Below are 18,861 nucleotides of genomic sequence, written 5' to 3' on the forward strand. Positions count from 1 at the left end.
AAGTAAGCATAACAAAAAAAAAACATAGGTGCTATTTTCTTTTTTAGATAAAGTTGGCTTAATCAAATTCTCAATTTAAAATTTCAAAAGCTTTATGAAAATCACAAATATAACAAGTTTTAGCAATTGAAATCGCTTTGCAATGTCACCAAAAGGTAACCTTAAGCGATAGAAAGTTAAAAACAAGTATTTAAAAGCAAATTGAGACGATTATTATTGTAACAGTTTGCTCAAAAAATTAAGGCGACAAAAAAGCAGTTTCGATGATACGAATTTCAGTAGCCTACATCAGTGATTCTCAATGTGGTCCAGGTGGACCACTGATGGTCCACCAAGAATTTATGTTGGTCCACAGAAAGTTCTATAAATCCTTTATAAAACATTCTTCAAAATTGTATCATTTACTACAGTAAATTATGTAAGGACTGATGCACACAGGTGTAAGAAATTATGTAGCATGTATGATTGTATGTCAGCGTGACATGATAATCATGTTTACTTCGTGATTTTTGATCGATTTTTCTGGAAGTGCTAGATTAGCATAAGCTAAGCAGTTTTTGAACTTATTTACTAATTGACGAGTAGGCTATTGAACTGTTTAAGGTGCAATTTTAGCGAGTAATAGTAAAGTGCGATAAAAAAGTATTTTGTTGAAAGCCACAGAAAAAGTAAACGCCATCAAGCTGGACTGGAGCGACAACAAGCATCGCAGTCAAGGCAAACTTTTATTGAACAAGCCCCTTTTATTGAACACGTTTGGGTCTGAAATCGACAAAATATTATGTTTGGATAACTAAGTTAGTATTAATTCAAAGAAGAACTATGTGGCCTCTACAAATAAGCAATTTTGTTAGGTCAAAATAAAGTCAAACTTTGATGAACATCAAGTCACAAAATTTTTTTTTTGGTCAAAATAAAAATGGCCCTAATTATAATTGATCTAAGCACGTCTGGCAACACTACTTTCAAAAAACAGTGAGGCTAGCACCCAGTGTTTCCACTTTTAGGGAAATTTCCCGAAATTAGGGAAATTTGCAGTAAATTTTTGGCTGTAGGGAAATTTCTACCAAGCATTTTTTGGTTCATCAGAAACTTATTTTTAGAATTTGAATTTTCTCAATAATTAAAATAACCAACTGATTGAAATATCAAAAACAAACAAAGAAGTTGAATATTTTTTGTTCCAAATCCAACATTTAGGGGTGCTCTTCCACAAGACGCCCTGTTGGTCAACCGGACAAAGTGATGACGTCACATACATTGGAATGGACTATTATGAAGGAGGAAGTGCGGGATGGAAGTGCAATAAAACATACCAGAAGAAAATTGTCTCCCATTTATTCATTTGTTGTTTAATTTAAACAAATTTGCGATCGTTGAAAAGCACAAGCATAGATCTAACCAACTAAGTTAATACCAAGTCCCAAAATGTTACTAGCTCCATCTGGTGGTCACCTAAACTTGACCAAATTCAAACCATTATCAAAAGTTTATTTGCAATGATAAAAACATTAAACGACAACCAATTAAAATAACATGTTACTGTTTATTGAAGTGCTAACTTTCATTTTTATATCTTATTCAATGTGCGCGCAATCGTTGTTCGAAGACAGCCCCCCAACGAAGCTTTTGCCCAATGCATTTCAATGGCGAATCGATCGTCTTCCAGTTCACGCCCTGCATGTTCACGATAATTAATTGTCTCCCGTTTATTCATTTCTTGCTCAATTTTAACAGATTTGCTATCGTTGAAAAGCACAAGCATAGATTTAACCACCATTATCAAAAGTTTATTTGCAATAATAAAAACATTAAACGACAACCAATTAAAAGAACACGTTACTGTTTATTGAAGTGCTAACTTTCATTTTTATATCTTATTCAATATGCGCGCAATCGTTGTTCGAAGACAGCCCCCCAACGAAGCTTTTGCCCAATGCATTTCAATGGCAAATCGATCGTCTTCCAGTTCACGCCCTGCATGTTCACGATAATTAATTGTCTCCCATTTATTCATTTCTTGCTCAATTTCAACAGATTTGCTATCGTTGAAAAGCATAAGCATAGATCTAACCAACTAAATTAATACCAAGTCCCAAAATACTACTAGCTCCATCTGGTGGCCACCTAAACTTGACCAAATTCAAACCATTATCAAAAGTTTATTTACAATGATAAAAACATTAAACGACAACCAATTAAGCAAACACGTTACCGTACTGTTTATTGAACGGCTAACTTTCATTTTCATACCTTATTTAATATACGAGCAATCGTTGTTCGAAGACAGCCTCCCAACGAAGCTTTTGCACAATGCATTTCAATGACGAATCGATCGTCTTTCTGGATTCAAATTGTGTGATCGCGATAATTAATTGTCTCCCATTCCCATTTATATTGAAAAAATGCTAAAGTCATAGAAAGGATTAGGATCAGGCACACAAATAGCCTAATTGGTGGTGTAATGGCTTGTCCGAATCAAGTAATGTAACAAACACTGATCAATAGGAAAGCGATGTGTGCTCTAGAGCGGTGTAGAACTTTGATCCTTTGGGAGGTCGTGGAAAAATTGTTGTCACTCGGCCCTCAGTCGACATCAACTTGAAAAGCTCGGTTGAGGAAGCAAGTGATGTCAGCTCCAAGCCAAGTGCAGGAGCCAGAAAATTGTTCCTATTTGGATGGAGAAACCTCTGCAAATAATAAAAAGCAACAACAACCAGCGAGACAGTGGGTGCAGATACTTATGTTTTGTTCAATGCTTAGCCAAGAAATTTTTTCACAACACTTAGGCTAAGCCTAATAAACCTAGGTTTAAATATGGATCAAAGGTAAGTAACGAAACCGTAATGAAATGACTTGGGCTTGCATTCTCGTGTTCTTTCATTACCACACGAAGTCTTTTTCCCAAAGGCATCCGCGTGTGTAAACAAAATGATTCATAGGTCCAAACCTTAAACGTTGACACACAAAAATCATGTTACAAACGTCAGTTAAAAAAATTATTTTGTTTCGTCTGACATTGCACTTTTGTTAGCCTAGTTTGTTTGTTATAGAATAAATATCACAAAGTATGTGGACAGCAACTCTTTTTTATCATTAGGTAGCCCTGAAAAGGGCTGTTTTTTTTTTGGCAAATGGACGATGTGGCGCCTACAGTAAGGGGTAGGACTCCCTTATGGCGCGGAGAACTTCCGGAAAATGTCGTCCCCGTGGAAACTGATGTCGCCACATAAATTCATCAAGATACCCAGGTATCATGTGCCTTGTGGTGCCACCCATTCTTTTAAATTTTCGTTTACAATTCAGCCACAAGTTTTCAATGTGGTTCGTATGTGTGACCCCCTGTGGCCAAAACATAATGATGGTGATGGTTGACCGTTTGGTGGCGATATCCAAGATCTAAAAAATACGAAAGCAACTTTAAATAAATTTCAGCGTAAAATGCTTGCTGCAACGGTTTCCAAATAGAAATAACAAAAACATGTTAAATTGGTAAATTTATTTTTAATGGATGCATAATTCTTTTGACATGAGCCATCGTGCTTTTTGAAAAGGAGCTGTGCAGTTAAGTGGCGAGGTCAGTTGATTGTTTTTCCTGCTCCCAAAGTAACTTTAAACGGTTAACTGTTGTTAACAGTTTCTACACTATGAATAAGTTGTATCAAGTGGGACCTGGCATGACAGTTTAAGCCATATGGTTGAGTCTGATGCTATCACAACAGAAAAGTACACATTGTAGGCTACTGTGATATGTTTTCAGACAAGCTAAACACAAACTGGTGGTTGAATGACCAATAGGACTGTGCAAGCAATCATTTAATTGGCTGTCGTTTAATGTTTTTATCATTGCAAATAAACTTTTGATAATGGTTTGAATTTGGTCATGTTTAGGTGGCCACCAGATGGAGCTAGTAGTATTTTGGGACTTGGTATTAACTTAGTTGGTTAGATTTATGCTTGTGCTTTTCAACAATCGCAAATTTGTTTAAATTAAACGACAAATAAATAAATGGGAAACAATTTTCTTCTGGTTTGTTTCATTGCATTTCCACCCCGCACATCCTCCTTCATAATAGTCCATTCCAATGTGTGTGACGTCATCATTTTGTCAGATTGACCAAAAGGGCGTCTTGTGAAAGACCACCGTCATTCTGGCAGAATAATTTTTCCGCTTTCCGCCTAAAAAAGTTATCCGTGAATAAGTGCGAGGAACAAAATGCGACATGACATACCTTCGAAACATCTCCGAATAAAACTATAATCCGCAACACGTGCCACTTAAATTTTACATGCATCGGATTTGGTATTAAATTACCTTTCCAGGGATGTGCACCAATAGGTCGGCATTTAGAAGGAACTCCCAGCAGAACGCTTCAAAGATGGAGCATATATTTACGATAATCATTAAAATAAAACGATTTTTGTATAATAGACACCACTCAAAACATCTTCGAATAAAACTATAATCCGCAACATGTGCCACTTAAATTTTACATGCATCGGATTTGGTATTAAATTACCTTTCCAGGGATGTGCACCAATAGGTCGGCATTTGGAAGGAACTCCCAGCAGAACGCTTCAAAGATGCAGGAGGATATATTTACGATAAACATTAAAATAATACGATTTTGCATAATAGACACCACTCCAAACATCTTCGAATAAAACTATAATCCGCAACACGTGCCACTTAAATTTTACATGCATCAGATTCAGTATTAAATTACCTTTCCAGGGATGTGCAACAATAGGTCGGCATTTGGAAGGAACTCCCAGCAGAACGCTTCAAAGATGGAGCATATGTTTACAATAAACATTAAAATAATACGATTTTTGTATAACAGACACCACTCCAAACATCTTCGAATAAAACTATAATCCGCAACACGTGCCACTTAAATTTTACATGCATCGAATTCAGTATTAAATTACCTTTCCAGGGATGTGCACCAATAGGTCGGCATTTGGAAGGAACTCCCAGCAGAACGCTTCAAAGATGCAGGAGGATATATTTACGATGAACATTAAAATAATACGATTTTGCATAATAGACACCACTCCAAACATCTTCGAATAAAACTATAATCCGCAACACGTGCCACTTAAATTTTACATGCATCGGATTCAGTATTAAATTACCTTTCCAGGGATGTGCATCAATAGGTCGGCATTTGGAAGGAACTCCCAGCAGAACGCTTCAAAGATGGAACATATATTTACGATAAACATTAAAATAATACGATTTTTGTATAATAGACACTACTCCAAACATCTTCAAATAAAACCATAATCCGCAACACGTGCCACTTAAATTTTACATGCATCGGATTTGGTATTAAATTACCTTTCCAGGGATGTGCACCAATAGGTCGGCATTTAAAAGGAACTCCCAGCAGAACGCTTCAAAGATGCAAGAGGATATATTTACGATAAACATTAAAATAATACGATTTTGCATAATAGACACCACTCCAAACATCTTCGAATAAAACTATAATCCGCAACACGTGCCACTTAAATTTTACATGCATCGGATTCAGTATTAAATTACCTTTCCAGGGATGTGCATCAATAGGTCGGCATTTGGAAGGAACTCCCAGCAGAACGCTTCAAAGATGCAGGAGGATATATTTACGATAAACATTAAAATAATACGATTTTGCATAATAGACACCACTCCAAACATCTTCGAATAAAACTATAATCCGCAACACGTGCCACTTAAATTTTACATGCATCGGATTCAGTATTAAATTACCTTTCCAGGGATGTGCATTAATAGGTCGGCATTTGAAAGGAACTCCCAGCAGAACGCTTCAAAGATGGAGCATATATTTACAATAAACATTAAAATAATACGATTTTTGTATAATGGACACTACTCCAAACATCTTCAAATAAAACTATAATCCGCAACACGTGCCACTTAAATTTTACATGCATCGGATTTGGTATTAAATTACCTTTCCAGGGATGTGCACCAATAGGTCGGCATTTGGAAGGCACTCCCAGCAGAACGCTTCAAAATGGAGCATATATTTACGATAAACATTAAAATAATACGATTTTGCATAATAGACACAACTCCAAACATCTTCAAATAAAACTATAATCCGCAACACGTGCCACTTAAATTTTACATGCATCGGATTCAGTATTAAATTACCTTTCCAGGGGTGTGCACCAATAGGTCGGCATTTGGAAGGAACTACCAGCAGAATGCTTCAAAGATGCAGGAGGATATATTTACGATAAACATTAAAATAATACGATTTTGCATAATAGACACTACTCCAAACATCTTTGAATAAAACTATAATCCGCAACACGTGCCACTTAAATTTTACATGCATCGAATTCAGTATTAAATTACCTTTCCAGGGATGTGCATCAATAGGTCGGCATTTGGAAGGAACTACCAGCAGAACGCTTCAAAGATGGAGAGTATATTTACAATAAACATTAAAATAATACGATTTTGCATAATAGACACCACTCCAAACATCTTCGAATAAAACTATAATCCGCAACACGTGCCACTTAAATTTTACATGCATCGGATTCAGTATTAAATTACCTTTCCAGGGATGTGCATTAATAGGTCGGCATTTGGAAGGAACTCCCAGCAGAACGCTTCAAAGATGGAGCATATATTTACGATAAACATTAAAATAATACGATTTTTGTATAATAGACACTACTCCAAACATCTTCAAATAAAACTATAATCCGCAACATGTGCCACTTAAATTTTACATGCATCGGATTCAGTATTAAATTACCTTTCCAGGGATGTGCACCAATAGGTCGGCATTTGGAAGGAACTCCCAGCAGAACGCTTCAAAGATGCAGGAGGATATATTTACGATGAACATTAAAATAATACGATTTTGCATAATAGACACCACTCCAAACATCTTCAAATAAAACTATAATCCGCAACACGTGCCACTTAAATTTTACATGCATCGGATTCAGTATTAAATTACCTTTCCAGGGATGTGCATCAATAGGTCGGCATTTGGAAGGAACTCCCAGCAGAACGCTTCAAAGATGGAACATATATTTACGATAAACATTAAAATAATACGATTTTTGTATAATAGACACTACTCCAAACATCTTCAAATAAAACCATAATCCGCAACACGTGCCACTTAAATTTTACATGCATCGGATTCGGTATTAAATTACCTTTCCAGGGATGTGCACCAATAGGTCGGCATTTGGAAGGAACTCCCAGCAGAACGCTTCAAAGATGGAGCATATATTTACGATAAACATTAAAATAATACGATTTTTGTATAATGGACACTACTCCAAACATCTTCAAATAAAACTATAATCCGCAACACGTGCCACTTAAATTTTACATGCATCGGATTTGGTATTAAATTACCTTTCCAGGGATGTGCACCAATAGGTCGGCATTTGGAAGGAACTCCCAGCAGAACGCTTCAAAGATGCAGGAGGATATATTTACGATAAACATTAAAATAATACGATTTTGCATAATAGACACAACTCCAAACATCTTCAAATAAAACTATAATCCGCAACACGTGCCACTTAAATTTTACATGCATCGGATTCAGTATTAAATTACCTTTCCAGGGATGTGCATTAATAGGTCGGCATTTGAAAGGAACTCCCAGCAGAACGCTTCAAAGATGGAGCATATATTTACAATAAACATTAAAATAATACGATTTTTGTATAATGGACACTACTCCAAACATCTTCAAATAAAACTATAATCCGCAACACGTGCCACTTAAATTTTACATGCATCGGATTTGGTATTAAATTACCTTTCCAGGGATGTGCACCAATAGGTCGGCATTTGGAAGGCACTCCCAGCAGAACGCTTCAAAGATGCAGGAGGATATATTTACGATAAACATTAAAATAATACGATTTTGCATAATAGACACAACTCCAAACATCTTCAAATAAAACTATAATCCGCAACACGTGCCACTTAAATTTTACATGCATCGGATTCAGTATTAAATTACCTTTCCAGGGGTGTGCACCAATAGGTCGGCATTTTGAAGGAACTACCAGCAGAATGCTTCAAAGATGCAGGAGGATATATTTACGATAAACATTAAAATAATACGATTTTGCATAATAGACACTACTCCAAACATCTTTGAATAAAACTATAATCCGCAACACGTGCCACTTAAATTTTACATGCATCGAATTCAGTATTAAATTACCTTTCCAGGGATGTGCATCAATAGGTCGGCATTTGGAAGGAACTACCAGCAGAACGCTTCAAAGATGGAGAGTATATTTACAATAAACATTAAAATAATACGATTTTGCATAATAGACACCACTCCAAACATCTTCGAATAAAACTATAATCCGCAACACGTGCCACTTAAATTTTACATGCATCGGATTCAGTATTAAATTACCTTTCCAGGGATGTGCATCAATAGGTCGGCATTTGGAAGGAACTCCCAGCAGAACGCTTCAAAGATGGAACATATATTTACGATAAACATTAAAATAATACGATTTTTGTATAATAGACACTACTCCAAACATCTTCAAATAAAACCATAATCCGCAACACGTGCCACTTAAATTTTACATGCATCGGATTCGGTATTAAATTACCTTTCCAGGGATGTGCACCAATAGGTCGGCATTTGGAAGGAACTCCCAGCAGAACGCTTCAAAGATGGAGCATATATTTACGATAAACATTAAAATAATACGATTTTTGTATAATGGACACTACTCCAAACATCTTCAAATAAAACTATAATCCGCAACACGTGCCACTTAAATTTTACATGCATCGGATTTGGTATTAAATTACCTTTCCAGGGATGTGCACCAATAGGTCGGCATTTGGAAGGAACTCCCAGCAGAACGCTTCAAAGATGCAGGAGGATATATTTACGATAAACATTAAAATAATACGATTTTGCATAATAGACACAACTCCAAACATCTTCAAATAAAACTATAATCCGCAACACGTGCCACTTAAATTTTACATGCATCGGATTCAGTATTAAATTACCTTTCCAGGGATGTGCATCAATAGGTCGGCATTTAGAAGGAACTCCCAGCAGAACGCTTCAAAGATGCAGGAGGATATATTTACGATAAACATTAAAATAATACGATTTTTGTATAATAGACACCACTCCAAACATCTTCGAATAAAACTATAATCCGCAACACGTGCCACTTAAATTTTACATGCATCGGATTCAGTATTAAATTACCTTTCCAGGGATGTGCATCAATAGGTCGGCATTTAGAAGGAACTCCCAGCAGAATGCTTCAAAGATGCAGGAGGATATATTTACGATAAACATTAAAATAATACGATTTTGCATAATAGACACTACTCCAATTATCTTTGAATAAAACTATAATCCGCAACACGTGCCACTTAAATTTTACATGCATCGAATTCAGTATTAAATTACCTTTCCAGGGATGTGCATTAATAGGTAGTCATTTGGAAGGAACTCCCAGCAGAACGCTTCAAAGATGGAGGAGGACATGTTTACGATAAACATTAAAATAATACGATTTTGCATAATAGACACCACTCCAAACATCTTCGAATAAAACTATAATCCGCAACACGTGCCACTTAAATTTTACATGCATCGGATTCAGTATTAAATTACCTTTCCAGGGATGTGCATTAATAGGTCGGCATTTGGAAGGAACTCCCAGCAGAACGCTTCAAAATGGAGCATATATTTACGATAAACATTAAAATAATACGATTTTTGTATAATAGACACTACTCCAAACATCTTCAAATAAAACCATAATCCGCAACACGTGCCACTTAAATTTTACATGCATCGGATTCGGTATTAAATTACCTTTCCAGGGATGTGCACCAATAGGTCGGCATTTGGAAGGAACTCCCAGCAGAACGCTTCAAAGATGCAGGAGGATATATTTACGATAAACATTAAAATAATACGATTTTGCATAATAGACACCACTCCAAACATCTTCGAATAAAACTATAATCCGCAACACGTGCCACTTAAATTTTACATGCATCGGATTCAGTATTAAATTACCTTTCCAGGGATGTGCATCAATAGGTCGGCATTTGGAAGGAACTCCCAGCAGAACGCTTCAAAGATGCAGGAGGATATATTTACGATAAACATTAAAATAATACGATTTTGCATAATAGACACCACTCCAAACATCTTCAAATAAAACTATAATCCGCAACACGTGCCACTTAAATTTTACATGCATCGGATTCAGTATTAAATTACCTTTCCAGGGATGTGCATTAATAGGTCGGCATTTGAAAGGAACTTCCAGCAGAACGCTTCAAAGATGGAGCATATATTTACGATAAACATTAAAATAATACGATTTTTGTATAATGGACACTACTCCAAACATCTTCAAATAAAACTATAATCCGCAACACGTGCCACTTAAATTTTACATGCATCGGATTTGGTATTAAATTACCTTTCCAGGGATGTGCACCAATAGGTCGGCATTTGGAAGGAACTCCCAGCAGAACGCTTCAAAGATGCAGGAGGATATATTTACGATAAACATTAAAATAATACGATTTTGCATAATAGACACCACTCCAAACATCTTCGAATAAAACTATAATCCGCAACACGTGCCACTTAAATTTTACATGCATCGGATTCAGTATTAAATTACCTTTCCAGGGATGTGCATCAATAGGTCGGCATTTGGAAGGAACTCCCAGCAAAACGCTTCAAAGATGGAGCATATATTTACAATAAACATTAAAATAATACGATTTTTGTATAATAGACACTACTCCAAACATCTTCAAATAAAACCATAATCCGCAACACGTGCCACTTAAATTTTACATGCATCGGATTCGGTATTAAATTACCTTTCCAGGGATGTGCACCAATAGGTCGGCATTTGGAAGGAACTCCCAGCAGAACGCTTCAAAGATGGAACATGTATTTACGATAAACATTAAAATATACGATTTTTGTATAATAGAGACCACTCCAAACATCTTCGAATAAAACTATAATACGCAACACGTGCCACTTAAATTTTACATGCATCGGATTCAGTATTAAATTACCTTTCCAGGGATGTGCATCAATAGGTCGGCATTTAGAAGGAACTCCCAGCAGAACGCTTCAAAGATGGAGCATATATTTACGATAAACATTAAAATAATACGATTTTTGTAAAATAGACACTACTCCAAACATCTTCGAATAAAACTATAATCCGCAACACGTGCCACTTAAATTTTACATGCATCGGATTCAGTATTAAATTACCTTTCCAGGGATGTGCATCAATAGGTCGGCATTTAGAAGGAACTCCCAGCAGAACGCTTCAAAGATGGAGGATATGTTTACGATAAACATTAAAATAATACGATTTTGCATAATAGACACCACTCCAAACATCTTCGAATAAAACTAATCGGTGTGATGTGCAAGGTTTTCCAACCGCGCCATTGAGGCAACCTCATGCGGTCGCTAGGTTTTTTGTTGAGGCAGGACCTATCGCCAGTAGCCATATTCTACCTGCCTGGAGTGAATCTATGATAGAACAATGATGACAACCATATGTGACAATTAATTGTGTCAGGATTTACATTAAATTTGAAGTTGGCGAGGTTGAATGCAAGCGTACTTTCTGCTAATGCTCTTATATCGCTTTTATTTGCAGTTTTTACAACTTAGGCCATGGGTGTCCAAAGTCCGGCTCGCGATATGTTTTTCTATGACCGCGCCTGTTCTTTCACATTGCGTTATTTTTGGCCCGCAGACCCACATGGATCCCAATCTTTTAAGGCTTACGCCACCTTTCAGAAGAGAAAAATATTTTATTGCACCCCATGGCAGACCCATGATGTTTCACCTTGAATGCAGCAGGTTGTTGAAACAAACCTTAACCGTATAGCATCTCTGATTGACTTTTAGGTATAATGCAGTGTGGAAAAAAAGTCGACAAATTAGCTTGTTGCGCATGCCCTTGAAAAATGCAATTTAACAATACAGTAACAACTTCAAAAATCAACATATTTATCGTAACTCTTTAGTTTTAGTTGGGAATTAAATGCCACTGTACTTTGAAACAATATTTTTATCAAAAAATAATAATAAGTAAAGTTTATTTATTTCGAAGTCAGTGTGAAACTTATTATATTGCTCTTCTCTTAGCAGACAAAATAGGCAAAAAGATTTCTATGCACAGCATTCACCTGCTAAACTACAATCGACAATTAGCGCAACTTGTACAAACATTGCATGTGACATCACAAAGCCACAACAATACAAGGGAGCCACAGATTTGTGACCACGACAACAATACAAGGGAGCCACAGATTTGTGACCACGACAACAATACAAGATTTGTGACCACGAAACATCATACACAGTATGATGAAAAATCGCCCTTGATTAATGATGTAACAAAAGTAAACGTGCTTCTAAAGTCTTATCAGCAACAATGATTCTAGCTATAGCTAATTAATTATGTGAAGACAGATGAAAATAAATATAAGAAATAGCTCGCGGCACCCTAGAGTAGGCTATTGTAAATGGCACCCAGGTTGAGAACCACTAAATTAGATTTTGTAGAATTAGTTGGAGCGAAGTTTTTTGTAGATCAGTAGGCTAATCATAACAGCGGGTTAAGTTTGGTGCAAAAATAGTAATTCTCGAAATAAGTTAGATAATCAGCACAATTGCTAAATTGGTTAATAATAACATAGCCTACTGTTGTTACATGGAACCCTTATTGTTTAAAAGTTGAGTACATAGGCTAGGCCAGGGGTCACCAACCTTTTTTGCATGCTGGCCACTTTGGCACTAAGGAAAGCTGTGGCGGGCCGCACTAATAAAATTTTAGGTAGGTTGACTCTTATGCTAGAAAAGAAACCATTTCGTACCCAGTATCCAGCGTTACATGTTGTTCATATTTATGTTAGAATACCGTAGCAACAAAATTAATCGAACAACGCTACTGCAAGGCCAAGCTCGTTTTACAACACTTTTGACTTTTTTAACAATGCCTAATAAACGAGGCCACTTGTTTTGCGCACTCATAGCGAGGCGAGCAGTTTCATCAGAATATTCATCGCCAAGCAAGAGTGGTGTTGTCACTTCGCTTCACAAAAGATATCTTGCAATTAACAATTTCAGTAAACAAGGAAATGTTTGACACATCGCAATACAGGCAACAATAGTGACCTGCAAGCATATACCAGCGAAAAATAGGCTCCAATAACAGGGGTAAAGAAACCAGGCACCATGAAACAAACGCTTGTGGAAATCACCGAAAAATCGTAATTCATGAACAGTCTTCCCTCTAAAAAAGCAATGAGTTGGTTTTTCATCCTTTTTGTGAAAGTCTATAAAACCGTCTTTCTTTTATTATAGACAACTGTCACTTGCGATGCTTATCAGCGTGGCAAGAATTTGTTGATTAACAACATTTTGCAGTACTTGCTTCGGCAGTAGATGTACTAAAATTGGAACGATACAGAGAAGATTAGCATGGTCCCTGCGCAAGGATGACACGCAAAATCGTGAAGCGTTCCATATTTCTTTAAAAAAAAACATTTTGCAGTACTAAGCTAAATATTTTCATAATAAAATCAGAAAAAGTCTTTAAATTTATATACAATATTTTGCCAACTTGTTATAAACACCGACCTATTTTGCCAACAAAAACCTGCATAAAGAGAACACTGCTCTTGACACACAACAACGGTGAAACACACACAAGTGTTTACATCACATTTGCAAACTTAAAATAAGCAACCCTATGCTCAACCCTAATTATCGAAATTCGAAAACAGGCGTTTTAAGCAACCACTGGGACAGTGTGGCTGGACATCGCATTGGAATAACTTTAAGCAACCCCCACCTAGAGAACTATAATCTGATTGGTTGGTCGGTGGAATCGTATGCAAAGCGAAAATATGTTTCCCTGAAAGTATTTTTTGCCTTCGTGCTTTTTAACTCCTCAAGAAAAGTATTTTAGGTTATACTTGTACGCTGATACCTTCCGCGGGCCGCAGCGATATAGCGTGGCGGGCCGCATGTGGCCCGCGGGCCGCCAGTTGGTGACCCCTGGGCTAGGCCTACCTCTTAAAAGTTTCAATTTGCATAGCCTAACAATCGAAGCATAGGCTACGTAGAACGTGTAAACTGTAAATGTTGATAAACAAGTTAGCTGATCTAAAATGCTGAATCCGATGCATGTAAAATTTAAGTGGCACGTGTTGCGGATTATAGTTTTTTTTGAAGATGTTTGGAGTGGTGTCTATTATGCAAAAATCGTATTATTTTAATGTTTATCGTAAATAAATCCTCCTGCATCTTTGAAGCGTTCTGCTGGGAGTTCCTTCCAAATGCCGACCTATTGGTGCACATCCCTGGAAAGGTAATTTAATACTGAATCCGATGCATGTAAAATTTAAGTGGCACGTGTTGCGGATTATAGTTTTATTCGAAGATGTTTGGAGTAGTGTCTATTATACAAAAATCGTATTATTTTAATGTTTATCGTAAATATATGCTCCATCTTTGAAGCGTTCTGCTGGGAGTTCCTTCCAAATGCCGACCTATTAATGCACATCCCTGGAAAGGTAATTTAATACTGAATCCGATGCATGTAAAATTTAAGTGGCACGTGTTGCGGATTATAGTTTTATTCGAAGATGTTTGGAGTGGTGTCTATTATGCAAAATCGTATTATTTTAATGTTTGTTGTAAATATATTCTCCATCTTTGAAGCGTTCTGCTGGGAGTTCCTTTCAAATGCCGACCTATTAATGCACATCCCTGGAAAGGTAATTTAATACTGAATTCGATGCATGTAAAATTTAAGTGGCACGTGTTGCGGATTATAGTTTTATTCAAAGATGTTTGGAGTAGTGTCTATTATGCAAAATCGTATTATTTTAATGTTTATCGTAAATATATCCTCCTGCATCTTTGAAGCGTTCTGCTGGGAGTTCCTTCCAAATGCCGACCTATTGATGCACATCCCTGGAAAGGTAATTTAATACTGAATCCGATGCATGTAAAATTTAAGTGGCACGTGTTGCGGATTATGGTTTTATTTGAAGATGTTTGGAGTGGTGTCTATTATGCAAAATCGTATTATTTTAATGTTTATCGTAAATATATCCTCCTGCATCTTTGAAGCGTTCTGCTGGGAGTTCCTTCCAAATGCCGACCTATTGGTGCACATCCCTGGAAAGGTAATTTAATATTGAATTCGATGCATGTAAAATTTAAGTGGCACGTGTTGCGGATTATAGTTTTATTTGAAGATGTTTGGAGTGGTGTCTATTATGCAAAATCGTATTATTTTAATGTTTATCGTAAATATATCCTCCTGCATCTTTGAAGCGTTTTGCTGGGAGTTCCTTCCAAATGCCGACCTATTGGTGCACATCCCTGGAAAGGTAATTTAATACTGAATTCGATGCATGTAAAATTTAAGTGGCACGTGTTGCGGATTATAGTTTTATTCGAAGATGTTTGGAGTGGTGTCTATTATACAAAAATCGTATTATTTTAATGTTTATCGTAAACATATGCTCCATCTTTGAAGCGTTCTGCTGGGAGTTCCTTCCAAATGCCGACCTATTGTTGCACATCCCTGGAAAGGTAATTTAATACTGAATCCGATGCATGTAAAATTTAAGTGGCACGTGTTGCGGATTATAGTTTTATTCGAAGATGTTTGGATGGTGTCTATTATGCAAAATCGTATTATTTTAATGTTTATCGTAAATATATGCTCCATCTTTGAAGCGTTCTGCTGGGAGTTCCTTCCAAATGCCGACCTATTGGTGCACATCCCTGGAAAGGTAATTTAATACCAAATCCGATGCATGTAAAATTTAAGTGGCACATGTTGCGGATTATAGTTTTATTTGAAGATGTTTGGAGTAGTGTCTATTATACAAAAATCGTATTATTTTAGTGATTATCGTAAATATATGCTCCATCTTTGAAGCGTTCTGCTGGGAGTTCCTTCCAAATGCCGACCTATTGGTGCACATCCCTGGAAAGGTAATTTAATACTGAATCCGATGCATGTAAAATTTAAGTGGCACATGTTGCGGATTATAGTTTTATTTGAAGATGTTTGGAGTAGTGTCTATTATACAAAAATCGTATTATTTTAATGATTATCGTAAATATATGCTCCATCTTTGAAGCGTTCTGCTGGGAGTTCCTTCCAAATGCCGACCTATTGATGCACATCCCTGGAAAGGTAATTTAATACTGAATCCGATGCATGTAAAATTTAAGTGGCACGTGTTGCGGATTATAGTTTTTTTCGAAGATGTTTGGAGTAGTGTCTATTATGCAAAAATCGTATTATTTTAATGTTTATCGTAAACATGTCCTCCTGCATCTTTGAAGCGTTCTGCTGGAAGTTCCTTCCAAATGCCGACCTATTGGTGCACATCCCTGGAAAGGTAATTTAATACTGAATCCGATGCATGTAAAATTTAAGTGGCACGTGTTGCGGTTTATAGTTTTATTCGAAGATGTTTGGAGTGGTGTCTATTATACAAAAATCGTATTATTTTAATGTTTATCGTAAATATATGCTCCATCTTTGAAGCGTTCTGCTGGGAGTTCCTTCCAAATGCCGACCTATTGATGCACATCCCTGGAAAGGTAATTTAATACTGAATCCGATGCATGTAAAATTTAAGTGGCACGTGTTGCGGATTATAGTTTTATTCGAAGATGTTTGGAGTGGTGTCTATTATGCAAAATCGTATTATTTTAATGTTTATCGTAAATATATCCTCCTGCATCTTTGAAGCGTTCTGCTGGGAGTTCCTTCCAAATGCCGACCTATTGGTGCACATCCCTGGAAAGGTAATTTAATACCGAATCCGATGCATGTAAAATTTAAGTGGCACGTGTTGCGGATTATAGTTTTATTTGAAGATGTTTGGAGTAGTGTCTATTATACAAAAATCGTATTATTTTAATGATTATCGTAAATATATGCTCCATCTTTGAAGCGTTCTGCTGGGAGTTCCTTCCAAATGCCGACCTATTGATGCACATCCCTGGAAAGGTAATTTAATACTGAATCCGATGCATGTAAAATTTAAGTGGCACGTGTTGCGGATTATAGTTTTATTCGGAGATCTTTCGAAGGTATGTCATGTCGCATTTTGTTCCTCGCACTTATTCACGGATAACTTTTTTAGGCGGAAAGCGGAAAAATTATTCTGCCAGAATGACGGTGGTTGTGAAAGAGCACCCATTTAGGTTATGTTGATCAAAACAAAATATAGTTGAACATCATTATTAATAACATGGAGGGTAATACTTTTAATTCAATTGAAAAGCAACTTGATTCATACACTAAAGGGGTTTTGACCAGCAATAGGTGGTCAAAACTGCCCGGTTTAAACCAGGTTTTAACCGGGCGGTTTAAACCGATCAACCCTGCATTCTATTGAAAGCTTATGTCGTCAATGTAAATGACAAAGAAAAGTCTTTTGGATGCCTTAGGAGGTTGGAAAAGCTTTCCAACTAGTGATAGACATTGTCTATTATGGTGTCATCTTGTTATGTATTGTCAATTTGTGTATTATATTGTAATCATAGACTCCTTTAGATAATAGCCATAATGTTGAGAAATACATATGATGTTTATGTAATAGTAGATTTTGTCACAGACTTCTTTCAAACAGTTTTTCTTTACGATTTAGACCCAAAAATGGGCAAAAATGACCAAAATTCTGTAATTAAACTTATAATATAATATTTTGACCTTGAAAATGACCACGGATGGTTTTGAAAGTAACACTATTGAACTCGCCATCCTCAAAAACCCTAATATGGAATCCAAGATTGTGTTTCTAGCTTCTCTAGAAGTCATTTCAGCCCAGAACTCGTTAATCCTTCAGACTCAAGTTTCAAACCCCGAGATCGCAACATTCCAGTTCTTTACTTTAAGGAGTCTATGGTCACTACATATAGAAACCTGGTTTGTTTATGCTTTTTCTAACACATATTTGTCCTTTTATTTTAGCGAAATTATTAGAGATTTTTAAGGTTTGATTTAGGGAAATTTAAGCAGACTGTACACTAAATTTAGGGAAATTGAAAATTTGAAAGTGGAAGCACTGCTAGCACCTAGCAGTCAACCTTTGTTTAGTGACAATTTAATGATAAAAATTTGGAAGTGGCTATTTTTCCACAATCAAGTGTTGCCAGAGTTAGAATTAAAGTTGGGAAGGGTTAAGGTACGTATGGGTTACAGTTAGGAATAAGATTAGGGTTTTGATCTTCCCAGGACTAAAAAAAATTTCCAAAATACAAGTTTTTGTTTTCATCATCTTTAAACTTTGGCAGTGGCTATTTGACCGGCGCCGGTCTTTGAATCTGAAACACTACTTGACCGGTCATGACGTCACTATACAGGCACTTTTTTTCTTTTTTTCTTTCAAAGCAAAAGGCGAGAAGCGCGTATATAACTTCTAAACTCGACAATTTTATTCAACTTGATGCGTGGCGCGTGCGATACTTTGCGGGCTTCCATTCTAGAGGGAATGAGTTCGATACTACCTGGAAGTGTTCTTTTTTTTTTAACTAAATTTTGACCCGAAGTACATTTTTGTCACAGTCAATTTTTAATTTGAGTTGTCTACAGCCCAATTTTTTATGTCTTTTCAAATGCGAGTAATAAAGTGAGAGTTTTTTTAATTTGCTGGAATTTGAGAATTTCTCTGGGTAATTTTCCGTGCTAACTACTGATATATAGCCTACTACACAATTTTTCGTTCAGGCATGTTTTAAACCTTTCAAGGTTTTGCCACCT

At 36.4% G+C, this 18,861-nt stretch overlaps 1 non-coding gene across 1 annotated transcript; it reads left to right on the plus strand.

Annotated features, from left to right (window-relative positions):
- The first annotated feature begins 13,490 nt into the window (after positions 1 to 13,490).
- On the plus strand, positions 13,491 to 13,593 carry LOC145785073 (U6 spliceosomal RNA). Its single transcript, XR_014291115.1, has one exon. It is a non-coding gene; the product is annotated as a U6 spliceosomal RNA (small nuclear RNA).
- The last annotated feature ends 5,268 nt before the right edge of the window (positions 13,594 to 18,861 follow it).

Source organism: Aplidium turbinatum, chromosome 1 (assembly GCF_918807975.1).
Source record: "Aplidium turbinatum chromosome 1, kaAplTurb1.1, whole genome shotgun sequence".
Classification (NCBI taxonomy): Eukaryota; Metazoa; Chordata; class Ascidiacea; order Aplousobranchia; family Polyclinidae; genus Aplidium; species Aplidium turbinatum.